Genomic DNA, 10,272 nt, shown 5'->3' on the forward strand with positions numbered 1-10,272 from the left:
GAGAGAGAGAGAGAGAGAGAGAGAGAGAGAGAGAGAGAGAGAGAGAGAGTTTTAAGTTATTAGTTTTCAAAATCAATACTTTTTAATTGAAACAACTTGACCAAAAATCTGTCACAGAATTTTGAGACCATTAAAACAAGTTTAATGAGGAAAAAAAAAATGCTTTGAAATTAAGCATATGGAGTACTCGTGGTTCAGTCTGGGTGCCTCTCAGTTTTAGGACTTTCTCAGTACATGAAGCAGTAACCTGAAAGGTGACTTATAACCAGAGAGGCTATGCATAGGAATAGTTTCATGCACAATGGAAATCATACTGCTTTTATTTTATAAGTTTTGCAATCCATAACTATTTCAGATGTCTTTATTATATGTAGGATCATAAATGAAATATTTTTACCAATATTCATATTGTGATGCTATGAAAGACAATTCAAAACTTATGATCTAAATATTTAAATACTTGCCTCTATATTGCTATCTCTAAACAGATTTCTCTGATTTAACTGTAGCAACCAATTATTATGTCTCATAATCTCATCATTTTTTTGTGACTCTTGCTTGTGTTTTGGGATTCCAAAAGTGTGTAGCATTGTTGTGCGACTACAGCAGAGAAAGCCTACTTAGGGGGGAGGAAAACATTCTTAATATTTCTTCAGTCTTCCTTCCAGATAACTTCATATTCTTTACTCAGTATTTTTATTTGATTCTCAACCCTTAAAGATCATAATTCCAGTATAACATACATGTACTGCAGAACTAAGAGTTATTATAGCATAGGAAGTTCTGGTTAATAAAAAAAAAAACCACAGGCTTTGATTCAGTGATATTCTTCTTTTTAAAAATGTAATAGACCAGTTATTATTCTTGGGTAACTATTACTTCAAATATCTTACACTGTGGATTAGTGACATGCTTAATGGAGTCTGGTTTTATTTGTAAAGTCTGAGCACTATCCTTCAATCAAAGTTCAACCTCAATTATTGTCTCTTATCCCTTTCTACCTTGCCACAGTTGCCTTTTCTTCCAGAATCTTCCTCTTATTTTCATGCTTTCCCTCCCCCCTTGTTTAATTAGGGTAGTGTCCTCTTTCAAGGCTTAGGAAAAAAGAATGTAGCAGGGATCAGAAAGAAATGTAAGTGCCGGACAATAGGAAGGGATGTTATAAAATGGTGTCTCGTATATATGACATGGCTATTTCACTATTTGTTAGAATATAAATCTAGTGGTTTATCTTCAGAATTGCCTTGCCTCAACTGAACTTATGTCTCGTGACAAGTAAAGAGAAAACACTAGAACCCTGTTAACGCCTGCTAATTTAGTTATTTGCTTTTATAACCTACATGGTTTAGGGATTTAATGAACAGATTTGGTTGGAAATGAGGAAGCAACAGACACAAAGAAAAGCAGGGAAAGGAGTCTGTGTTCTCTGATAGTGATACACCAACAGCAACACAGAAACATGGAGTATTTACCTTATACATCTGAATAAGGGAAGTATATTAGTTAGAATAAAAATGGCCCTCATAAGCCCATAGGGAGTGTCATTATTAGGAGATGTGGCCTTGTTGGAGTAGATGTGGCCTTGCTGGAGGACGTATGTCACTGGAGGTGGGATGGGCTTTGAGTTTCCAGAAGCTCAAGCTAAGACCAATATCCTTCATCTTCCTGCAGCCTATATATCTGAATATAGAACTCTCAGCTCCTTTCTAACACCATATCTGCTGGAGTGCTGCCACGCATCTTGCTATGGTAACAATGAACTAAACTTCTGGACTATAAGATAACATCGATTAAAATTTTTCCCTTATTTATGTTGCTGTAGTCATGGTGTCCTTTCACATCAATAAAATCCTAACTAAAACAGGAGGCAAGTTTAATGTATTCTGCTAAATAATGAGGCAAGTTTAGAAATTCTCTGTAGGGAGGCAGGGATCTCACACCCTCATCATCAGGGACACTATCAACATCTGCACAAGGACCAGAGGAAGGTTTTCCCTTTTCCGAGGATCTGACACATTGGGGTCCTTGACATGGCCTGCCTACCCTGACAATAGGACACATACACTTATGACCTCATCTTTTCATGTCTTCCTTTATGTCTTAAATGTTCAGAAGAATATATGAATCTTCATGCTTAGTCCAGAGACAATTTGATGTGATACTTGATATTAGACTGTAAAGATGATAAGAAAGAACAGTTTCCTAATAAAACCCAAAGAAATGTCCTTATAATACCTCTCACCCAAACTAACTAAGCTATACACACAAATGCACTAAGACTCAAAATTTGGAATAAGAAATTACAGACAGCCATGTTTGCCTTCAAGTCACCTGTCTGATTATATACATATACATATACACATACATATACACATACACATACACATACACATACACATACGCATACACATACACATACACACACATATACATATAGTGTGTGTGTGTGTAATTAAATTAATTTATTTTTATTTGTATGTCTGTGTGTCACATGTGTTCCAGATACCTATAGAAGTAAGGAAATGGCATTGGATGGCTTGGAACTGATGTTGCACACCATTGTGGACTGTGATATGGGTAATGGAACCAAAGTGGATTCCTCTGGAAGAGCCGCTAATACTGCTAACTGCTGAACCATCACTCCAGCCCATGTATGATTAATTTTAAAATAAACATGATATTAAACACACCTGTTTTTTGTTAAGAACAAACATAAGTAACTTATATTGAGTATATGATTGTTTATTTTTGTTCAATTAGTAATGAGGAAAGGAAGAAGGGTCATGAATTCAGGATTATGAAGATTTTTCTGTCATTTCAGGATGATCCCCAACTTTACAAGGCATTAAAATAAATTGTTTTTCTTTCACTACTCTAAGTCTCCAGCATTCTTATTTCAGAATGAGAATGATTGATACACACATGGACTCACTTCATTAGTGGCTACTTGCTTAATACTTCTGCAAGACCTGCTCCATCAACATTCTGTTATTGTTGGAGGAATTTCGTAAGGTCCTAGCTCTCCCAGAGGAGCTACAGACAGTTAAAAGTTTCAATCATATTGATTAGTGATGTAGTCATGGTACATACCAATAGTCAAGTAAATAGCCTCCCACCACAGTCATGCAGTCACCTATGCTCCTAGTAAGTTGTTTTTGTGTTTAGACTTAACATATAGGAAGACATTCTTATCTCTGTGAAATGTACACCTGATACCTTAGAAATGCTCACCTAGTTCAATCTTTGGCTTGACCACATTTATTAATTAATTTTCAAAATTATTTAAACTAAATTTTGAGGACACAAGTCAGATACTTCAAAATTGCTTTTAAATTGCTAAGTCTTCTGAACAGATTATGATTAAAAACGTTGAAGTTATTTAAATTGAATTTGAAGTTATTTGTATCTCTTTTAGTTACAATTATCCAAAAGAATACAACAGAACATAAGATCAATTTATGAGCACAAAACCTACTATTGATGTTTTAATTGAAAAATAATTCAGTTTCATTAACATTGTTTTCTCTTTTATTAAAAAAATAATTTTAAACATGGCACAAAAATTTAATGAGCTTCCTTTCTGAGTTTGGTTACATGTGCCAAGAGAATCTTAAAACTGGGGGAAAGATAGAGCGATAAAGACTCTTCTTGCCCTAGGGTTCCATGGGTTATAAAATGCCTATATCCAGAATATTGCAACTGAGAATCACTTGAGTTTATTAAAAATAGATTTCCAGCCTGAGACTTTTTCTAATGACTCAGACCATTTGCAGGGCCTTGTTTGGAATCTCTGACTTAAATAAGTCTTTGGGGCCTTTCTTTTGCATGGCCAGATTTGGATACCTTTTCACTGGACATATTTTGTGCCTAAATATAGGAAATGTGGATTATTTCCCAAAGACATAATTCTGACTTTACAAGTAGGAACCTTGTCATATCTTTCAGTAGTCAATCTAATATTCTATAACTTAGGGTTTAAATATTTCATGTTCTTTATCTTAATAAAAATATTAATTATACAGATTATAACCTTATGATTAACAGATTATATATGAGAAAGAAAGGAGGAAGGGAGAGACAGAGACAGAGACAGAGAGACAGAGGAGAATTCAGTCCCTCTTTTTTTATCTCATATTCCAATGCTGAAAGGCATGAGTCAGAAATTGTGATCTGCACAAACCTCTGACACTTCTGACTCCTGACTCAGCAGCTCTTCTCCCAAAACACTTCTGTTCTCTCTCCTGTTTGCTCTCCTTCCTTTGTTCCATTGTTTGTTTGTTTTGTTGTTGTTGTAGTTATAACTTTATGTTTGATTTGCCAAACAATTTTGGAAAAAATTTATCCCTTTCTCCTGAATCAGTGTCTTACATATTTGTACATTGTATATAATCCATATAGAAAGGTTTATATTTCCCACTTTATTAATGTATGTTTACATAAATTATTTCTAAAATATGTAAGTAATAAAATGCACAGATTTTAAAAGCACAGTTTTACTAATCTTAATAATATGTACCTGATTTTTCATTACCTACAAGTATAAAAAGAATATATAAACTTTCATTTCCAGCAGTTGAGATAGTAGTCTCTTAATGTTGGCAAAAACTCTGTCTTTGTTATGGTTTTACTACTGTGATGAAACACCATGACCAAAAAGCAAGTTGGGGAGAAAAGGGTTTATTTGGTTTATATTTCTAGATTATAACCTATCATTGCAGGAAGTCAGCACAGCAACTCCAGAGGGGTGGAAAGTAGAGGCAAGAACTGATGCTGAGGCCATGGAAAGGTAATGCTTACTGGTCTGCTTACCCTAGTTGCTCAGCCTGACTTCTTATAGAACCTAGGACAACCAAGCCTGAGATGGTACCACACACAATAATCTGGGTCTTCCCTGAATGATCACTAAGTGAGAAAATATCTTACACCTGGATCTCATGGGGGATTTTTCTCAACTGAGTTTCCTTCCTCATATGATTTTAGCTTGTGTCAACTTGACACACAAAACTCAGCCAGTACAACCTCTATCCAGAGGCAATGACACTTCATTTCCCAAATTACCAGAAATCCAACACCCCTGTATTAGTATATGTAAATGAAATTTAAAACTAAGTTTTCCCCCTCTTTAGTTTATTTAATCTTTTTGTTTTGACTTTTGGTATTTTGTGATTATTAATGAAAGCAACAGTATTTCTTCTCTCGTATTTATGAATTACTTTTTCTGAGTTAACTTTCTAATGGGTTTAGATTAATATCAGTTTTTGGTTCCATAACCTACAGTCCAATCAATTGATTTCCACAATTATTTTCATTACTTCCTTCATTCAATACTTTTTTGTTTAATTTTGTAGTTGCTTTTCTTCTTATTTTCTTTAGATACAAGCTCTGATTACTGCTTTAAAATATATTTCCATTTTAATTATAGGCATATAGTCTTATGTGCCTCTAACCCCAGCCTCTGTCCAGCAGAGTTGGGCAAAAACAACATGTATGCCAAGGCAGGGTTTGAGCAGTTTCCACAGCTTCCTGCTGCAGCTTCCTTTATTCTTCTTTAGTCTCTTGCTTCAGCTCTATTCCGTTTATTATGGGGATCACCCAATTTATCCCCCTTCACTGTCTGCACTCATCTCTCATCACTCTTCATCATCCAATCAGCATTCAGCATGCTCTGTATACAAGCCATGCACACAGACAGGGTGCGCATTGATAGGCCAGTGACTCAATATCATGCTGTATGATGCTATGCATCAGGCAGACAGCGTGAGATCACTCAGGTGCGCGGCTTGTGATCATTCAAGTGCACAGCATATGATCACTGGGGTGCACATAATCAGGTTTTTGGTAAACAAGCAGGGAATCACGGGGCTTGGCAGTGAGCCAGGGTGCCATCTTGGCTGCTGCTTGCCACATCTCCCCCTTTCTGTTTAATCAAAATATTGGGGTGTGGCTAAAAAAGAGGGTCAGTGAAGCACCTGTTTTAAGCCATAAGGCTTGCATCCACGTCCAGCACCCAGTAACTAGGCCTTTTTTAGGTCCTAGGTGGGCAAGGAATCTGTCTTAGGCTATGTGTGTGTGGGGGGGGGTTCTGCCTTAATCCCATCATTGAATCACCTTGCAGCCAAAAAAGGGGTGTGCATCTGGCTCATGGCACCTCAATATTCCCATCATTGGTGACTTCACAGTTTATGGCCCTCAGCCACTATTAGGAGCCAAACATGAGGTGAATTACCTGACTCTTTAGCCACCAGAGCTTGAATCAACAACCGTTTATTGGCCAGCACCCATCTGCGCATGCGTATCATTCACCACAGCATACCAACACATACAGCACACAGCAAAAATCCCCAAGAGGCAATCCCTCCCCAATCCTTGAGGAAGCTGAAGATCCCCTGGATCATCTTCAACCACTGCTAGCAGTGGCGATCTCCACACAGATGTTATTCACTGCAGCGATGGAGGCCCATAATTCTTTCATCCAAATTCGCGGGACAAATTAGCTGCACAAGAAAAATTCTGATACTGCACAGAGGTTACACAAATTCCTGACATATGGGTTACACATGACACAAAGACTAATTGCTCCAGAATATCTATTTGCTCTTGGAGCAAATACACTCTCTGATTTACTAATAAGATGCAGCCTGTTCAATAGCACACTCAAGGTATACAGCCTTCCAATTTAAGTAACCTCCTCCAGATAACACTGCCCTACACAGATTCTGCCAATTGAAAGGAGTCATACCTAATCTCTGTAATCCCTCCACCTGAGTCACAGTGAAGGCAGCTTGGGAGCCATAGGTAGTTACTGACTCTTTAAGTTTCTCACTTGTTTTCCAATCTAATGGCTCATGATATCATTGCCCTTGCTTATCTTGAAACACTGGGAAGGTACCAACTTCGTGAGGCAAATTTTGCTACATCAAAGCATGGTGGCTGCGCTTTCCTTCACTTCCTCTTTACCCATTATAGGGAGGAGGTGAGGGCAAGGGAGGTGCCAAGGGTTCAGGCAGCCTTCCTCACCTAAAACTCAACTTAGATATCATGCTAGTAACTTCATCTCCACTGTCAGATGATTCATCTGAACTTCCCTCCTCACTCTCTTGTTCTTTAGGCTTTCTTTTTTTCTGGCTTCTCGTTTGCCTTTTTCTGCTTCTGCTGCATGAGCCTTTACAATACCATGGACATAATTTTGGACGTCTCACGGGAGCTGCAGTAGTTGACTGTGGGTGATTGGAACAATCTCTTTTTAAAATGCCCAGCCTGGCCACAGGAAAACTTTTCTAACTCAGCAGCATACTTTCCACTTTTGCCCACCAGGCAAGATTTAACTAAATTCAGAATTGCTAACAGCTTCTCCAACACCTTTCTTACTCTCATTTTTGAAGCAATTTCCTCCTGCTCTCTTCACTTTTAATTTCGTCCCTAAACCGGGAACTTTGACTCTGTCCCCTAACCCCAGGAGCTTAATTTGTCCCTATACTGGGAACTTTAACTTTGTTCCGTAACCCCGGGATCTTAACTTGTCCCTATACCAGGAACTTCCTCCTAGCGCTAGATTACTACTCTCCACCACAGAACTCACCCGTAACTCTTGCTTCTTAATTCAGCTGCTCTTTTCAGAGTTCCCCATACAGGCCACAAGTTATCATGGACCCCACACTCCATCCTGCAGAGGTGGGGCAAAGATGACACGTATACCAAAGCAGGGTTTGGGCAGCTTCCGCAGCTTCCCGCTGCAGCTTCCTTTATTCTCTTTAAGCTTCTGCTTCAACTCTATTTCCTATTCTGTTTATTATGGGGGATCACCCAATTTATCCACTTCCACCCTCTGCACTCATCTCTCATCACTCTTCATCATCCAATCAGCATTCAGCATGCTCTGTACATGATCCATGCACACAGACAGGGTGCGCGTTGATAGGCCAGTGACTCAATACCATGCTGTATGACACTATGCATCAGGAGGGCAATGCATGATCATTCAGGTGCATAGCTCGTGATCATTCAGGTGTGCATACTCAGGTTTTTGGTAAACAAGCAGGGAATCACGGGGCACTGTCTTGGCTGCCGCTTCTCACACTTATGTAGTTACCTTTAAACATACCTTTATGTCACTCTCCAAATGTTATTGTTCATATTCTTATTACTTCAGACAAATTAATTTTAAGTTTCCTAGTTGGTAAATTTTATAACCCTGATAGCATTGGTCCATTTACTTTTCCAAATTTGTCATCATTATCTAGCTATAGTTTGATATTTATAATACATGGTGTGATAATGCAATACACTTCATATGACTTCAGGTCTTCAAATGCAGTCTTGTTTAATAATAAAATCTTAAATGACCATATATGACATGGTCACTTAGACTGTGAATTCTCAAATTATCAGATGATTGTGGATTGTGTTTACTTCCAATTATCACTTCATATGTGTTAGAGTTAGAATAAAATAGACATGTCCATTGTGTTACTGCAATAGGTTTCTTCCACACTCATTGGAGCTTGAGCATAGGACCTCAAAACCCATTCACACAATGACCCACTTCCTCCTATGAGGCCACACCTACTCCAATAAAACCATACCTCCTAATAGTGCTAGTTCGCATTGGCCAAGGCTATTCAAACTACACCATTTCCCTCCGTCTGAAAAGTATCTTTATATTTTTGTTTTAATGTTATTTCATTCTTCTTTGTTTCTGTGTGGATGAGGGCTGCTTGTTAGTACAAATTATTTTGTGATACATTTTATGACTTTTTTATTTTCTCTCAAATGTCCCCATTTTGTCTTAATTTAGAATGAGAATTTTGAAGGCTACTGAATTCTCTGTGAGGTTAAATCTTTTCAATACTGTTTACTGATTCTCATCCCTAACAGAAATGCCTCCCTCCTTTCCTAAATATCCTCACATGAAATGTGTTCTATATCATCCTTAATTCAGTGTTTTCTTTCTCTTCAGCATGTCTGCCATAACATTCCGTGGAGCTCTGAGCTTTGTACTTGCTGTTATTTCCTGAATTTCTTTTGGATAACTCACTTCTTTGATATTGCATCAGAGTTCTTTTACTCAGTATTTTGTTTAAGCTTTTATACTGATCTTTTCCTCTAAATTTTCTAATTTATTAGTTTGAAAATGTGCCAGTATGGCTTCCAGTATTTTCTTCCCTTCTACATTAAGTTGAACTGTCGTCAAACTCAGATGCTTGGTTATATGTTTTTGTTTTTCAATTTCAATAGGATTGATTTTTATATGTTCCAAATATTTCCTGAATTTTTTCCATGTTTTTCACATTGTTTTGTAAATGAATTACAATTTCACACAGTCCTTCTCTTAGCTACATATTAGAAACTCTTAACAGAACTATAGTAAAAATTAAAAGACATTGTTTTTCATCACGTTATAGTTCAGTGTTTGATGTCACAAACCTAGGCTGCAACAAATAGCTTCAAATTGTATTACTTTGAATTCACATTCAGGTGAAAGTGATTGAAAGGAAGTTCATAAATAGGGAATCTTTACTCCTGCTTCATTAAGCTATTCTGAGGGGTAAGTTCTCTTTTTACTTCTCTTTTTAACTACTTCAATAAAAAAATTATATTAAGATAACCATTGCAGTGAAGGTAAATGTATGTTAGGTTCTTAGCATTTCACAAGTAAAGTAGTCTATCATGGTGGCCATTATTTCTTTCTCTGAACTCATTCTGCCAAAATTGACACCCACTTTGGGGACTGGGAGAATGAGGTGTTGCAAGCTACAGAATTTTGAAGGGACCATCTTATGGTGGGCAACGGAATTATAGCAGACAGACTGAAGTAAGACTCTCAAAGAAGAATGAATGAGTTCATGCCAGAAGGTACTAGGTGAGCTGGAGAAACAATTAAGTAGAACATTTCTTAACAGTAAACCAAGTATTAAATGACATTTTTAATTTAATTTCTTCTACACACAACAATAATATGGAAGCAGTCTCAGTTCAAGTTTAAGTATGGACAAGTATTTAAGACAACATAAAAGATGATGCTAAAGAAGTTGTCCCAAATTTATTTCTTAAAAATCATCATAGATGTTGCTTGCAATTCCTGACACCTTTTTTCAAAAAACAAAAAACAACAACAACAAAAAAAACTGTAGGCGAATTTTTCTGAAATTAGGCTGAAAACCTAAGTAAGGAAAAGCACTAATCATTTTTAGTCATAGATTTGATACTTTAACATACTCCAATGTCAGGTTCCATTCTCTAAAGAAATTAAATATTCTAAGATTACTAGTGATT

The sequence above is a fragment of the Mus pahari genome, chromosome 10 (genome assembly GCF_900095145.1).
Source record: "Mus pahari chromosome 10, PAHARI_EIJ_v1.1, whole genome shotgun sequence".
NCBI lineage: Eukaryota > Metazoa > Chordata > Mammalia > Rodentia > Muridae > Mus > Mus pahari.